Source organism: Eubalaena glacialis, chromosome 2, assembly GCF_028564815.1.
Source record: "Eubalaena glacialis isolate mEubGla1 chromosome 2, mEubGla1.1.hap2.+ XY, whole genome shotgun sequence".
NCBI classification, from domain to species: Eukaryota; Metazoa; Chordata; class Mammalia; order Artiodactyla; family Balaenidae; genus Eubalaena; species Eubalaena glacialis.
This window is the reverse complement of record NC_083717.1, coordinates 112,008,137-112,026,121: the sequence shown is the minus strand read 5'-3', so window position 1 is coordinate 112,026,121 and position 17,985 is coordinate 112,008,137. Positions and strand designations below refer to the sequence as shown.

The 17,985-nt window shown below is 43.0% G+C and overlaps 1 protein-coding gene across 2 annotated transcripts in view; it reads right to left on the bottom strand.

Annotated features, from left to right (window-relative positions):
- Positions 1-17,985, bottom strand: part of RASGRP1 (RAS guanyl releasing protein 1) — a 488,763-nt gene that overhangs the window by 315,476 nt on the left and 155,302 nt on the right. The window lies entirely within an intron of this gene.

The following is a 17,985-nucleotide window of genomic DNA, read 5'->3' as shown; positions in this document are numbered from 1 at the left end:
AAAGTCCTTGTTTGTTGAGCTGAAAAGCAAGCGGGGTCATAGTCTCGTCCCCTAGGTGGTCACAGAACAGCTTTGGACCCAAAAATGTCTCAAGTGGAAGTAGTATGCATGCCGACTAGGAAATGCAATTACAGTTTTCCTCTGCCCTTGGGAGCAGGAATCCCATTGTTTGACCCCCATGTGACCTAAACCTCCCTCTGAATGCCTTTGGTAGCCACTAATAGCTGTGACTATTCAGTGGTGGGAAGGCGACGACATGGATTTCCCCTCAGCCAAAGCCTCAGAGGGGCATTCCGGAGGGGAACTGGATGACTCCAGCATGAACTCTTTTTCTGCTTACCTATCAGGGATGAGAGAATTGCAGCTTAACACCAGGGGCAGGAGCCTTCATTCCTTTTCTCTACCAGACCTCAGGGAAGGTCTCGAAGCCCCAGATCATTGAGTGTTATTTTATAAGACACAATATAAATGCTCCTCTTTTCAGTTGAAATGTGGAGGACCGGAAGGGGAGGTGACCACCTCGTTCCTCTGGCTACTAGCCAACTTGGATTAAAGCAACAAAAAAGAAAACAACAACATCAATAGAATTTCCTTTGAGTTTTTCCAAAGTCTGTGTTTCCAGCACATAAAAAGCATCTGTATACCAGGATGATTCTGTTGTCTGTTTGCAGGAGAGTTTGGGAGGATTTGCCCCAATCTGAACACTGGTTCATCCAGTCTCTGTTTTATACATTTACCCCCAGCCAGTGACATACTGCTATAAGTTCATTTGCCTGTTAGGGTATCTAGCCTATGGCTGTGAACCTGAATTTTACTCTGTGTAGAGATCTGGGTTCTCCATTTTATTAAAAGATGGAAGATGATATAGGGGAAAGGAGGTAGGACTGACCAGAGTACATGGCTTTTGCCCCTAGTTCTGCCACCTTGTGTGTGTGTGTGTGTGTGTGTGTGTGTATATATATATATATAAATATAAAATTTTATATATATATAAAATTCCTATTACACATCTTCATTTAAAGAATCAGATGAAATAATGCATTGTAAGTGCTTTGTACACTGAAAAGCCTATACAAGCCTATCACCAACACCACTTCTAAACAACCTGAAGAATACAACTCCTGTTAGTATAGACACGGCCAGAAGCAATCCTTAAAGATGGATCTAAATTTTGAAGCAATCAAAAGAATTTGAAAAAGAATAGATACAGGTATAACTGAATCACTTTGCTGTACACCTGAGACTAACACAGCATTGTTAATCAACTGTACTCCAATATAAAATATAAATTTAAAAAAAAGTGACTCAACCTTAAATAACCTTTCATATTACTTTTATTTGAACATTTCTAAGGACTGAAATGGTTGTTTCATTATTAGAAACTCATACAGTAAATCAAAGTGTTCTTGGTGCCAAGTGATAGAGTGACTGGGGGGGTGTTATTTCCTGACAGATTTCCTACTGTCTGCTGAACTCATGTTTTTCTTGGCTTGACTCTTCTCCCGAAATCTCTGTGATTTCCTGTTATTGGGAACTGTGGAAACAGTCTTCTCTTCTGTAAAGTGGGATAATACCTCCTAAGGTTTTTGAAAGGTTTATAATGACTTATTGCCTGTAAAGCACTTATGGTAAAACAATGCCCACAATAGATATGTAATAAATATTAGCCATCTCTATTACTGCCATTATTACATTTATTATAATTATCACTAAAATCACTATAATGATTTATTATAATCATTTATTATAATTTGTGAATCACACATTGCAATGGTCACATTTCTCCCTTTGGCCAGCTATTGAATAAATTAAGTTTCAAGTACTTTTGCAAAGAAGTGTATAAGAGATAACTAAGAAAGTTGATATGATTTTAATTTTAACAGTAGGGTGATTGATCTTTGAATGTTATTCTCCTCCTTTGTATGAGTGACAAATGCCAGCTCCCTTGTAAAGGTGGGAAAGCCCAGATGAAGCAGCAGGTTCATCGTATTCTGCTTTCCAGCCACCTGTTCTGGACAAAAGACTCCAATTCTTTACAATTGCCTCCTTCCAAGTTCAAATGGGGCAGTCCCTGCCCCTGTGGCACCGCAGTGGGGCAGTGGGTGCCAGTGCCACCTCTCCTGGGCTATGGTGAATTAACTTCAGGGCACAAGCCAATTCTTGGTGTGTATCGAAACATGACTACAGAGGATAATGGTTAAAATGTATTAAACACTCCCCGTTTGCCAGATACTTCTCTACACACTTGATAAACATTAACTCATTTAATCATCACAAAAACGCTATGAGGTAGGTACAGTTAGCATCTTTTTCCAGAGGAGGAAACTGAGGCACCGCAGATAGTAAATGCTAGCTCCAGGATTAAAGCACAGGCACCTTCACTCTTACACATTACACTCTGAAGAAAGGGCTACATCAGAGGACTGTGGGGTGCAGCTCTGGAACACTGCAAAGTTGGGCAGGAAACATGCTCCTTAGGAAACGTGGTAGGTCTACCTGTGCTGAGGTAGAGATGAACAGAGAAAGCCTCTAAGTGTGGACCTGAATCTTCTCTCTAGGTCTTTTGTTGACAGGGTGCAGTTGTTTTGTGTACGAAGCCAACCCTCATTGCCAGTGGCTGCCATCTTTTATTTCAGGCCATACGTCTGGCTTGGTGGTCAAAATAATGGAAGACAATAAAGTATATTCACATGAATTTCTCTTTGCCCCAACTCTGTGAAATAATTCTAATTAGACAGATTTTCTTAGGTGAGGAAAGAGTCTCAGAGGGTGAAGAGACTTGCCTAAGGTTACACAGCTAGTCAGTGGTGTAACTGGGGTCTGAACCCCTGTGTCAAGCTCCTAGCCCTATACTGTAGGGAACAACTCCTTGTCAGCCCTGGGGGCCTGCAACCAGATTAAAAGAAGGAAAAGCTGTCTCTCAGGTCAGACTAGTATTGACCCTTTTGGTAGAGAGAGAACAGAGAAGGGAGAGATGGGGCTACTGTCACAGGACAGAAGCGTGTCACTAAAAGACACGCTGAGGAAAGTAGTGACCTCTGATGGACCAAGGCCAGCTTGATCCCCCTGCACATAGTAGGCTTACCTTAACATGCCTCACTTGGCATTTCCTACTGATTTTTTAGGTATCTGTATAAATGTTACTTCCTCAGGAAAGCCTGTCCTTCACTCCTCCTTGCCCCAGGCATACATAGGGTCCAACTTTGCATTCCCAAGCATCCTGTCCTTCTCCATTTATAGCACTAATTCATTCATTCACTCATTCACAAATATCTACTGAGCCCTCATGTGTCAGCTAACGTTTAGGGGCTGGAAATACACCAGTAAAAAACCAATGTCTTTGTTCTCACAGGGTGAGATGAAGAAGTGATATGAATAAAGCAGAATAAAGGAGTTGATAGTGACAGTGGTCCTGGAAGGGCTGAAAGTATGAGAGGGCGGGCAGCACTGCAGGTGTCTGTGGGAAGAGCTTTGCTAGTCTGGAATCAGTCAGCACGAAGGGCTCCATTTGGCAACTTGGGGGACTTTTTCAGATGCTAGTGTTACGGTTTAATGAAGCAATAACACCAAACTTCCTCAGAGGTAGGGGACTCGCTCTCCCCACCCCCCCACTGTGTCCCTGATGCCTAGCGCAGCTCTGGGCACATGGAAGGGCTGTCACGGTTTGGTAACTGAACGAATGAATCTGAGGGATAGGAATAGGAAATGAAGACTGATCTCACTTGATAAGACAAAGCCCAGGGACCGAGCCTTTTCTGGGACTATCTAAGTATCTACAGCTTGGATGTTAAGGCTTTTCTTTTTCTCTTCTTTCATTTTTCCTTCTTTTCCTTTTTCTTTCCTTTTCAATTTTTGTACAGACAGAATTTAAAATATAATAAGCAAATATTTTCTACACTTGAGTCTTTAAGTGTGTGTGATAACGTCTATGATTTAGCTCAAATTCATAGACAAGAACCTATAAGTTACTGGCCTTTCAGAAAAGGTTTTTGAAAGCAGTGTTATTTTGAAATAGCTCAAACTTACAGAAAGGTTGTACAAAGCTTAGTACAAGACCTTTTTTCCCCCTAAACCATCTGAGGGAAAATTGTTTTCACACTGTCCTAACATGTTTGCTCTCCAGCTGAGATGACCTGCCCCAGGTGCCGCTATGGAGAAGCCCCCTCGCCCTGCTCAGACTCTGACACCCTGCTCTGAGCCAGTGTGACTATGTTACTTCTTGACTTAAAACTCTTCAAAGCTCCACACTACCTATAGAGAAAGTCAAAGCTTTTTGGGCATGACTTACAAAGTCTTCCATGTTCTTTTCCTGCTATGCCCTCCCTACCATACATGTCCTGCAAGTAATGCTGCCTCACTTGTAATTGTTCCCACAGTACAGCCATTTCATGCTTCTGGGATTTATCGTGCTGCTTTCACAGTTGGGTGGACTTCTTCCCTCTTTTCTTGCCTGGTGAACATCCCTTCAAGATTTCAGATCAGTTCTTTTCCTCAGGACACTTTTCTAGAGCTTCTTGGCAGGGGTGAGGTCCCCTGTTTTGTGCTCATATAGTGTCCCCTGCATACTCCCATCATTGCTTTTAATGCATCTCATTCATTCACTCATTCATCAAGTTTACTTTTAAACACCTACTGTGTGCCACACATTGCCTTAAAACCAGATCGTGTCCTTTATGGAGGAGATGTGTGTTAGAAAATATTTACACAAATAAATTCTTAAGTGACAAATGTGAAAAGTGCTATGAAATAGAAACACAGACAGACGAAGCTCAGCGAATGAGGTCAAGGGAGCTTTCTGCTGATGAGGTGACACGTAAGCTGTACCCGGAAGGTCAAGCTGGACTTACCCGGGGGAGAGAGAAGGGAAAGAATGATTATTGAAATCCTTGTTTACACACCTGTTGCCTCATGTAGAATATAAGTCACGCGAGGAGGGGTACTGGATATAATTCATGATTGTATCACCGGAAGCTAGTGTGGTACCCAGAACATGTCTCTGTCTGCTGAACTGAACAAAGCTGTTGAAGGATTGTCCAAAGCCTGAGGTCTTCTCGGTGAGTACCAGAAAGCCTGGCTATTTGAAGCCCCTGTAACAAGGGAGAGGGACTCCCATCCTTCCTTTACTTCCTGTAGCCCTCTTGGGTTTCCTTTATTCAAATTGTGGCTTTTCCTATCCTTTCTTACTACACTGATTTCTCAGAAGATCTTCCAAAACTCTTCCCACAATTACCATGGGACAACAGAAAATAGTCTGCAATTTCCAAGGGCTCAGCATCCTTTATTCCTAAAAACAGCTGTATATTGACCTACTGCCACCCAACTGTGGTGTGATGAAATCTGAGGGCCTCAACTGTGAGTGAAGTGCCTTAAAATGCTAGGTTTCAAGAACTGGCCTGAATTTATTTTACTGTCTGTTCATAACAATGGTGAAAGAGGATGGAAACTAGTGTTTCTCCAGGTCAGCTCTACAGCTCAGGCTGGGAGCTATTTGCTCAGGACAGTGAAACTCCCAAATCCCATCCAGAGAAAGGTCCCAATTGTTAGAATTAGCCAGGGAGCTGGTGGGAGGGGCGTCTGCCTATCTCGGCTCAGGGTCCTTGTTATTTTTTTACTTGTTTCTGAAACTCGGCAGTGGCAATAGTAGGAGTATTTCTCAGGGTTAGCAGAAGAGAAAATTGAAAAGTCCTTCAGTTTATCTTCTTAAGTTGAGAAATGACTGAAGAGAAAAGAATACAGATATCTATTTTTCTAAATAACGAAGGGGAAATTTATCGTTAACATCATTAAAAGGCTGACAAGTTAAAGTAAGAAAGTTCTTGCTTATTTTTAGGCTGTTTTCAGCTAAAAGTTAATCCATTACTTTTGCCTGGTGCTCAAAGAAAATGTACAACTTGTGATTATCATCCTTGTCGTAACTCTCTATGCAGCCTTGGACACGGTTTCCTCAACAAGTAAATCAAAATCATCCCTGTTCTTTACACATTTTCTCCAACCCAATGTAGCCCTTTCATCTTAGTCCCTAATCTAAAAAAAAGTACCTTAAAAAAAGTAGGTTAAGTTTCAAAATTGACCACAGGTCAAGTTGAGAATGAGATGCTCAGAAAAGCATATGTCTCAGAAGTCCTAAGTAGCTTGCTAACTTGTTCTTTCAGGCTGACAGGAAGCATTTTGGGTTGAAGCCATGGACTGGTACAAACACTTCTGGAGAAATATACACAATGACCTGTACACTTTGGAAGAACAATAATTGTGTTCTTCCCATAGCATCTAATCTCAAATTCTTCTCTCTAAGAGGAAAAAAGGCATAAGCCTTCCCATTTGGCAGTGGCTGGGTCAGTTTTTTTGGGTCAGTTTGATGCTGGAAAACTGCTGCAGACGGTGGATGGGTCACTCTAAAGTGATGAAACCACAACAAAGATCCAAAATAGTAATTGCACTTAAAAATAAGACCCTGTCGATTGAGCTGCCTTCCAGGGTTTCAGTGGTTTGGTTATTTGGATCTCCATTACTTCTCCATGTTGGATACAGAGATACCAGAGACCCTGAGATCAGTAAAATATTTCATGGTAGAAAAGAAGAAATAAAACAGGTGTTGAAATTACTGAGGCAGAACAGATCCAAACTTTTTAAAATTCATGTCAGCAGGAAAACATTGTGACCAATAAAGAAAAAAAGATAGAGCTGTAACTTGTGTTTGGAAAAGGGGTGGTACAAATGCACTGTTTGGTGTGATGGATAGATTGAGAACACACTCACTCTAAATGAGTCTAATTTGAATCTCTTACAAAGTTTCTGTCTATAAAAAAGATGTTTAGTGTCATTAACACTTTACTGAATTTAATCTCATATTGATACGTACTGCTTAATTTTTTTCTACACTCTAAATGATTACAGCAGAGGACAGTAAAAGCAAGTTTTCCACTTTCAGTTTTTAGCTTTGCCACTGAGTGCATGCCTTAATTAACACAATTGTTTTGATCCCTGAACTAGATTCCACATCATTCACCTTTTCCAATAAAATGAGGTAAAAACAAGGATATATAAACAACTCGAAACTTAATTGCTCATGTTAGGATGGAAAATATCTTACTTAACACTCATTAGGGGAAAAGCAGAGTTTGAATAGTGAGCGCGGCTATAATTAATGAGCAGAGAGAATTCCATTACAGGAACAGGCCCTCTCACACACAAGGCACACTGCCGATGACCCTGCCCATCCCTGCCTCCTCTGTCTGCCGCCCCAGCCCCGACGCAAATGCACAAACCCCAAGAGCATCCATACATACACACAACTTGTAAGCAAAGCTCACATCAGTTAAATGCCAGATTCTGTTGTGAAAGGTAGCTGGCTGGAGGAATTATGTATCTCTAAGGTACTGGGGAGGGGGCGAGAATGTTGTTAAAAATAAAAGGCAAGATAAAGGCATCATCAGAAGGTGTGAGACCTACAAAGTTATGGATTTCCCAGCCAACTTATGTCACTGCCCCAGGTTTTAAGAAGGGTTCAAGTGGACACTGGTGGCAACTTTATTCTTAATAGGCCAAATCAAACCCGTGGTCTAGGGATCATAGCAAAAAAAAGTATGACCATTAGCATACAGCTATGTGCTCAGGAAATTAGGATCCTGATAAACACAGGAACCAAGTGAAATTCCAATCTGCTTATTCTTAGGTCAACATTGTTCTTTTCCTTTATTGAGGTTTTCTCTTGCACAGAATTATACAGATGCCACCTATCCCATCTGGGTCAGTGAAGAAACATTGTGAATGTTCAAGTGTTGGCAGGAATGCCAGGGGTAATCACTAGCCTCCTGTTTTTCCTACCGCAGGGCTCTTAAACAAGATACCTCTGTGAGTGGATCACACCTGTTGAACTGATTGTTCTATTGTGGTGCGGTACCTTTGCAATTCGTACTCTGTGCTCTCATCCCCCTCGTGACCAGTGGTGTGAACATACAGGGCAGCTGGTAAGGGGATTCTCCCAGACACTCAGCCTGTGATTACCAACCAGTTAGGCATTAATAGAATGGCCTATAAGAGTCATCCTAACCTCCTACGAGGCAGGTCCCAGTGAGATTGCTCAAAGAGAAGATTTAGGTTCCACTATACTGTCTTATTTGAGAATTAAATAGTAGTCATTTGATGACTTCAGAAAGTAATGGAGCAAATTGGACTCTGGTCCTTTGGGTGGTTACTTTCTCATATAGATTAGTCTGCTTTTTCTGCCATGGATTTATTTTTTTAATTGACTTATTTATGAGATTCTTGTTTACCTTATCAATGGCCCCAAGCCAACAGTCTGTTTCATTGGAAGACACTATAAAAGCCAGCAGGGAAACAAGAATGCTACCTCCTGTCTTCCCACAGGATTGGTGATAGATCTTTCTTTACTCATTTTGTCTTCAAATAACAGCAGGAATCATGAAGTGGCCTGATTTCAAAAGAATTAGCCCCAAAAGCTGGTTCTTTGAGAAGATAAACAAAATTGATAAACCATTAGCCAGACTTATCAAGAAAAAAAGGGAGAAGACTCACATCAATAGAATTAGAAATGAAAAAGGAGAAGTAACAACTGACACTGCAGAAATACAAAGGATCATGAGAGATTACTACAAGCAACTATATGCCAATAAAATGGACAACCTGGAAGAAATGGACAGATTCTTAGAAATGCACAACATTCTGAGACTGAACCAGGAAGAAACAGAAAATATGAACAGACCAATCACAAGCACTGAAATTGAAACTGTGATTAAAAATCTTCCAACGAACAAAAACCCAGGACCAGATGGCTTCACAGGTGAATTCTACCAAACATTTAGAGAAGAGCTAACACATATCCCTCTCAAACTCTTCCAAAATATAGCAGAGGGAGGAACACTCCCAAACTCATTCTATGAGGCCACCATCACCCTGATGCCAAAACCAGACAAAGATGTCACAAAGAAAGAAAACTACAGGCCAATATCACTGATGAACATAGACGCAAAAATCCTCAACAAAATACTAGCAAACAGAATCCAACAGCACATTAAAAGGATCATACACCATGATCAAGTGGGGTTTATCCCAGGAATGCAAGGATTCTTCAATATACGCAAATCAATCAACGTGATAAACCATATTAACAAACTGAAGGAGAAAAAGCATATGATCATCTCAATCGATGCAGAAAAAGCTTTCGACAAAATTCAACACCCGTTTATGATAAAAACCTGCCAGCAAGTAGGCATAGAGGGAACTTTCCTCAACATAATAAAGGCCATATATGACAAACCCACAGCCAACATCATCCTCAATGGTGAAAAACTGAAACCATTTCCTCTAAGATCAGGAACAAGATAAGGTTGCCCACTTTCACCACTATTATTCAACATAGTTTTGGAAGTTTTAGCCACAGCAATCAGAGAAGAAAAGGAAATAAAAGGAATCCAAACTGTAAAAGAAGAAGTAAAGCTGTCACTGTTTGCAGATGACATGATACTATACATAGAGAATCCTAAAGATGCTCCCAGAAAACTACTAGAGCTAATCAGTGAATTTGGTAAAGTACCAGGATACAAAATTAATGCACAGAAATCTCTTGCATTTCTATACACTAATGATGAAAAATCTGAAAGTGAAATTAAGAAAACACTCCCATTTACCATTGCAACAAAAAGAATAAAATACCTAGGAATAAACCTACCTAAGGAGACAAAAGACCTGTATGCAGAAAACTATAAGACACTGATGAAAGAAATTAAAGAGAATACAAACAGATGGAGAGATATACCATGTTCTTGGATTGGAAGAATCAACATTGTGAAAATGACTCTACTACCCAAAGCAATCTACAGATTCAATGCAATCCCTATCAAACTACCACTGGCATGTTTCACAGAACTAGAACAAAAAATTTCACAATTTGTAAGGAAACACAAAAGACCCCGAATAGCCAAAGCAATCTTGAGAACGAAAAATGGAGCTGGAGGAATCAGGCTCCTTGACTTCACACTATACTACAAAGCTACAGTAATCAAGACAGTATGGTACTGGCACAAAAACAGAAATATAGATCAATGGAACAGGATAGAAAGCCCAGAGATAAATCCACGCACATATGGTCACCTTATCTTTGATGAAGGAGGCAAGAATATACAGTGGAGAAAAGACAGCCTCTTCAATAAGTGATGCTGGGAAAACTGGACAGCTACATGTAAAAGAATGAAATTAGAACACTCCCTAACACCATACATAAGGCCAGACACCATCAAACTCTTAGAGGAAAACATAGGCAGAATACTCTATGACATAGATCACAGCAAGATCCTTTTTGACCCACCTCCTAGAGAAATGGAAATAAAAACAAAAATAAACAAATGGGACCTAATGAAACTTCAAAGCTTTTGCACAGCAAAGGAAACCATAAACAAGACGAAAAGACAACCCTCAGAATGGGAGAAAATATTTGCAAATGAAGCAACAGACAAAGGATTAATCTCCAAAATTTACAAGCAGCTCATGCAGCTCAATATCAAAAAAACAAACAACCCAATCCAAAAATGGGCAGAAGACCTAAATAGACATTTCTCCAAAGAAGATATACAGATTGCCAACAAACACATGAAAGGATGCTCAACATCATTAATAATTAGAGAAATGCAAATCAAAACTACAATGAGATATTATCTCACACCAGTCAGAATGGCCATCATCAAAAAATCTACAAACAATAAATGCTGGAGAGGGTGTGGAGAAAAGGGAACCCTCTTGCACTGTTGGTGGGAATGTAAATTGATACAGCCACTATGGAGAACAGTATGGAGGTTCCTTAAAAACTAAAAATAGAACTACCATACGACCCAGCAATCCCACTACTGGGCATATACCCTGAGAAAACCATAATTCAAAAAGACACATGCACCCCAATGTTCATTGCAGCACTATTTACAATAGCCAGGTCATGGAAGCAACCTAAATGCCCATCGACAGACGAATGGATAAAGAAGATGTGGCACATATATACAACGGAATATTACTCAGCCATAAAAAGAAACGAAATTGAGTTATTTGTAGTGAGGTGGATGGACCTAGAGACTGTCATACAGAGTGAAGTAAGTCAGAAAGAGAAAAACAAATACCGTATGCTAACACATATATATGGAATCTAAAAAGAAAAAAGAAAAAAAAATGGTCAGAAGAACCTAGGGGGAAGATGGGAATAAAGATTCAGACCTACTAGGGAATGGACTTGAGGATACGGGGAGGGGGAAGGGTAAGCTGGGACAAAGTGAGAGAGTGGCATGGACATATATACACTACCAAATGTAAAATAGATAGCTAGTGGGAAGCAGCCGCATAGCACAGGGAGATCAGCTCGGTGCTTTGTGACCACCTAGAGGGGTGGGCTAGGGAGGGTGGGAGGGAGGGAGATGCAAGAGGGAAGAGATATGGGGACATATGTATATGTATAACTGATCCACTTTGTTATAAAGCAGAAACTGACACGCCATTGTAAAGCAATTATACTCTAATAAAGATGTAAAAAAAAAAAGAATTAGCCCAGCTCTGGCAGAGGGCAACACATATTTGGAGATCTCCTTTACGTCATGAAACGTTTCCTGCTAAACTGGATTCAGTTGACTTGGATGAAAACAAGTTCACAGGGCTTGAAAATTTGGCCAGGAAGCTGTAAACAGTGGGAAGCACCAAGTGGAATCCATGCTTCCAAACTTGGGGGTGTTGGCTTGTGTGGCGCCAGTGGGGTGAGGGAAGGGTCATGTCCATTTAAAGGAATCACGGAGGTTCTGGAAGCGGCTGCTGGTGTCATTTACTAATTTCATTGCAAGCACCGCCTTGTGCCAGTACCAGCTAATGCCAAGGAAACATGCACAGAGGGGCTGGAGAGCACGGGATGCCAAGTAGGTGCTCAGAGGGAATTTGGGCCCCGGCTCAGGCTCCTTCCCAGGGGCAGCCATCCACAATGGTGGATAGAGCCTGCTGGAGAAGCGCCAAGGGAAAATGAGGCCACTGGGCAGGCACTTGTCACAGCATTAAAAAGGAACAAAGGAGCCAAGTTTAATGGCATTATTACCCCAGACAGACAGAGTTTGGGCATTCCCTTCCTGAAGAATATGTGCAGCATTTTGGTGGTAACTCTGAAATGGCACCAGAGGACAGAGTTTTGTGGATGATACATTAAAAAAAGAAGTTGTTGTAATTGAAAACCAAAAGTTCCATCCCCAAATTGAAAAATATCACTCTGCTCTATTCTTATAGCAAGTGTATAGAGAACCTAGGATGATGTGAATTCAGAATTTGAGTGATGGAAGGGAAGCATTAGAAAATTAACTGACTGTTCTAAACAATTCTGATGAATGAAAAATGAGAATGGTCTTAATAAGGAGTCTTCTCCGTAGGGTCTAACATAGAGCCTCACACAAAACAGGCATCGACAAATCATTGTATATGGTCAATGTACTTTTTAACAAATAACTGCATGGATAAAAGGCCTCAGTTTGGGGAGGCTCTCTCTTTAGGAGCTGGTTTTCTCCCTCCTCTAAAGGGATATATGAGCAAGAGGAATGCAGAATGACGGATATATAGGTTAGTTCATTCATTCATTAACACACATTTATTAAACACCGATTGTATACTTGGCACCATTCTAGTCACTGAAGATAAAGAGATGAACACCAAAATGTCCCTGACCTCACAGAATATGCATTCTAGTGAGAAAAACAAGTAATTTTCAAAAAAGCACATATCTAACATATGTTGGCCAGCTTTAAGGGTTTAGAGAAAAAATAAGGTTGAGTCTGGAGATAATGAGTGATTAGCATGGAGAGGCATTTTCATGGGGTGAACAGGAAAGGTGGTGATCAGTTGGGATTAGGATCAGGAGGTGACATTTGAGGAAAAAATCAAAATGAGGACGTGACCACGGAGAGATCTGGGGAAACAGTGTTCCCAGCAGAGGAAACATCAAGGTACAGGCCAAGTGGCAGGACCAAGCTTGGCATGTTCCCTACAAGAGCTCTGGGCTGGCTGAGTGGAGTGTGGGAGGGAGAGGGTGGAGGAGGTGAAGCTGGAGAGGCCAGCCGGGACCGACCCTGCAAAGGCAGGGCTGGCTACAAAATTTAGGGGGCCCAGTGCAAAATGCAAATGCAGGGTCCTTTATTTGAAGAGCAGTAAAAAAACCCGATTTTATAAGCACTAAAATATAAACCTTTTTCCTTTCTTTCACAGTCTTTCTCAACCCCTCATGGTGATTTTATTTGCTATTTATATTCCACTTTCTTGGCTATGGCGATCCTCAGGGGTGACTGCAGACCCTCATGGGTGCCTGGGGTTGCTGCCCTGCTACTCAGTATGCACAAGGCCCACTGGCTGTAGGGTTCCTTCTCCTGCCAACCATGGGACTACCAATATGCCCTATCCTGGCTGGGGGAGGGGAAGTCAGAAGTCAGTCTCCCCTTCCCATGGAACCGCTCCATGGTGGACGGGTGGCCCCAAAGTTTGGCAACTGCTGTTTTGGAACATGCCTGGTACCTGAATAAGGGGTGAGTGAGAGGCTTGCCCCACTGCCCACCACCCCCCATCACCACCTATCATCTGTCAAAGTGCTGTGGATGCTTGCCCAGTCCAGGACTTGCTGGGGGGTGTCGAGGGTCATGGCACAACGCGGGACTCTCACTGTCAAGCCTGACACCTGACCTGGTCACCACCCTGGGTGTAAGGCATCAGCGGTCATGTGTCAGGGGCGGGAGTAGGAGGCCAGTGGGGCCTGGGACACCAGGGAATAGGGACTGGGCAGCCAAAACCAATCCTGGCGGGGCAGGGAAGTGATGGGAGGTAGGATTCTGCATGAGCTGAGGCTCCCAGCCCTGAGCACAAGTTCCACTGTCTCACTGATCCTCACTTACAAAATTCAAATTCAAAGATAAAATTATTACTATTTCAAGACATCAACAGCAGAGCATTGAATCCCAAGTGTAGGACCTAAATAGACATTTCTCCAAAGAAGACAGGCAGATGGCCAAGAGGCACATGAAAAGCTGCTCAACATCACTAATTATTAGAGAAATGCAAATCAAAACTACAATGAGATACCACCTCACACCAGTCAGAATGGCCATCATTAAGAAGTCTACAAACAACAAATGCTGGAGAGGGTGTGGAGAAAAGGGAACCCTCCTACACTGTTGGTGGGAATGTAAACTGGTGCAGCCACTATGGAGAACAGTATGGAGGTTCCTTAAAAAACTAAAAATAGGGCTTCCCTGGTGGCGCAGTGGTTAGGAATCCGCCTGCCAATGCAGGGGACACGGGTTCGTGCCCCAGTCTGGGAAGATCCCACATGCCGCGGAGCGGCTAGGCCCATGAGCCACAACTACTGAGCCTGCACGTCTGGAGCCTGTGCTCCGCAACGGGAGAGGCCACGACAGTGAGAGGCCCGCGCACCGCGATGAAGAGTGGCCCCCGCTCGCCGCAACTGGAGAAAGCCCTTGCACAGAAACGAAGATCCAACACAGCCAAAAATAAAATAAATAAATAAATAATTTATTTAAAAAAAAAAAAAACTAAAAAAAACCCTAAAAAATAGAGTTACCATATAATCTAGCAATCCCACTCCTGGGCATATATCTGAAGAAAATTATAATTCAAAAAGATACATGCACCCCTATGTTCATAGCAACACTATTCACAATAGCCAAGGCATGGAAACAACCTAAATGTCCATCGACAGATGAATGGATAAAGAAGATGTTGTACATATATACAATGGAATATTACTCAGCCATAAAAAGGAATGAAATAATGCCATTTGCAGCAACATGGATGGACCTAGAGATTATCATACTAAGTGAAGTTAAGTCAGAAAGAGAAAGACAAATACCATATGATATCACTTATATGTGGAATCTAAAATATGACACAAATGAACTTATCTATGAAACAGAAACAGACTCACAAACAGAGAGAACACACATGTGGTTGCCAAGGTGTGGAGGAGGGTTGGGGGAAGGATGGAGGGGGAGTTTGGGATTAGCAGATGCAAACTAGTATATATAGAATGCATAAATAAAAAGGTCCTGGGCTTCCCTGGTGGCGCAGTGGTTGAGAATCTGCCTGCCAATGCAGGGGACACGGGTTCAAGCCCTGGTCTGGGAGGATCCCACATGCCGTGGAGCAACTGAGCCCGTGAGCCACAACTACTGAGCCTGCGCGTCTGGAGCCTGTGTTCCGCAACAAGAGAGGCCGTGACAGTGAGAGGCCCGCGCACCGCGATGAAGAGTGGCCCCCACTCGCCACAACTAGAGAAAGCCCTCGCACAGAAACGAAGACCCAACACAGCCAAAAATAAATAAATAAATAAATAAATAAATAAATTTATTAAAAAAAAAAAAAAGTCCTACTGCATAGAACAGGGAACTATATTTAATATCCTGTGATAAACCATAATGGAAAAGAAAATAAAAATGAATATATATACTGGGTTGGCCAAAAAGTTTGTTTGGTTAGTGAATATGTTGTTCAACAAAGTTCTTGGTGAAAATGAAAAGTGTGTCTTTTATTTTTACCTAAAACCGACTGCACTTTTTGGCCCATCCAACATATGTGTATAACTGACTCACTCTGCTGTACAGCAGAAATTAACACAACATTGTAAATCAACTATATTTTCAATTAAAAAAAATCCCAAGTGCAGGACCTGTGTACCACGGTAAAGATGCCGATCTTTATTCTGAATGAGATAGACTGGCTGGAAGTGGGTGGTTGGCAGCAGTGGCAGGAAATATCCCACTAATGTTTTAAAGAGACTGTTCCAGGGGGGAGGGAGGGGCAAGATGGCGGAAGAGTAAGACGCGGAGATCACCTTCCTCCCCACAGATACATGAGAAATACATCTACACGTGGAACTGCTCCTACAGAACACCCACTGAACGCTGGCAGAAGACGTCAGACCTCCCAAAAGGCAAGAAAATCCCCACGTACTTGGGTAGGGCAAAAGAAAAAAGAAATAACAGAGACAAAAGAATAGGGACGGGACCTGCACCAGTGGGAGGGAGCTGTGAAGGAGGAAAGGTTTCCACACACTAGGAAACCCCTTCGTGGGCAGAGACTGCGGGTAGCAGAGGGGGGAAGCTTCGGAGCCACGGAGGAGAGTGCAGCCACATTGGTGCGGAGGGCAAAGCGGAGATTCCCGCACAGAGGAGCGGCGCTGAGCAGCACTCACCAGCCCGAGAGGCTTGTCTGCTCAGCCGCCGGGGCGGGCGGGGCCTGGGAGCTGGGGCTCGGGCTTCGGTGCTAGCCGGGAGGGAGTCCGGGAAAAAGACTGCAGCTGCCAAAGAGGCAAGAGAATTTTTCTTGCCTCTTTGTTTCGCGGCGCGCAAGGAGAGGGGATTCAGAGCGCCACCTAAACGAGCTCCAGAGACGGGCACGAGCCGCGGCTATCAGCGCGGATCCCACAGCAACAGGGACGCAGAGGGAAAAACGGAGAGATTCCCGCACAGAGGCTCGGCGCCGAGCAGCACTCACCAGCCCGAGAGGCTTGTCTGCTCACCCGCCGGGGCGGGCGGGGGCTGGGAGCTGAGGCGCGGGCTTCGGTCGGATCCCAGGGAGAGGACTGGGGTTGGCTGCGTGAACACAGCCTGAAGGGTCTAGCGCAACACAACTAGCCGGGAGGGTGCACGAGAAAAAGTCTGCAGCTGCCGAAGAGGCAGGAGACTTTTTCTTGCCTCTTTGTTTCGCGGCGTGCAAGGAGAGGGGATTCAGAGCGCCACTTAAACGAACTCCAGAGACGGGCGCGAGCCGCGGCTATCAGCGCGGACCCCAGAGACGGGCATGAGACGCTAAGGCTGCTGCTGCCGCCACCAAACAGCCTGTGGGCGAGCACAGGTCATTCTCCACACCGCCCCTCCCGGGAGCCTGTGCAGCCTGCCACGGCCAGGCTCCCGTAACCCGGGGACAACTTCCCCGGGAGAGCGCACGGCGCGCCTCAGGCTGCTGCAACGTCACGCCGGCTTCTGCCGCCGCAGGCTCGCCCCGCCTCCTCCGTACCGCTCCCTCCCCCCGGCCTGACTGAGCCGGAGCCCCCGAATCAGCTGCTCCTTTAACCCCGTTCTGTCTGGGCGGGGAGCAGACGCCCTCAGGGGACCTACAGGCAGAGGCGGGTCCAAATCCAAAGCTGAACCCCGGGAGCTGTACGAACAAAGAAGAGAAAGGGAAATCTCTCCCAGCAGCCTCAGAAGCAGCGGATTAAAGCTCCACAAACAACTTGATGTGCCTGCATCTGTTGAATACCTGAATAGACAACGAATCATCCCAAATTTAGGAGATGGACTTTGGGAGCAGGATATATTAACTTTTCCCCTTTTCCTTTTTTTTGTGAGTGTAGATGTGTATGCTTCTGGGTGAGATTTTGTCTGTATAGCTTTGCTCTCACCGTTAGTCCTAGGGTTAGGTCCGTCCGTTTTTTTTTTTTTTTTGGCTTAAAAATTTTTTTTTTTCCCCTAATAAATGTTTTCTTAATAATTTTTTCCTTATTTTCTATTTTTAAAAAAATTTTTAATAAGTTTTTTCATATTTTTTATTTTAAAAAATTAAAAAATTTTTTTTCTTAATAAATTTTTTCTAAATAATTTTTTTCTTATTTTTAGTATGAAAAATTAATAAATCTATTTTTAAAAATTAAAAAAAATTTTTTTTCTTAATAAATTTACTCTTAATAATTTTTTTTCTTATTTTTTATTATAATTGCTTTATTTTATTTTATTTTATCCTCTTTTTTTCTTTCTTTCCATTTTTTCTCCCTTTTATTCTGAGCCGTGTGGATGAAAGGCTCTTGGTGCTCCAGCCAGGCATCAGGGCTGTGCCTCTGAGGTGGGAGAGCCAACTTCAGGACACTGGTCCACAAGAGACCTCCCAGCTCCACGTAATACCAAACGGCGAAAATCTCTCACAGATCTCCATCTCAACATCAAGACCCAGCTTCACTCA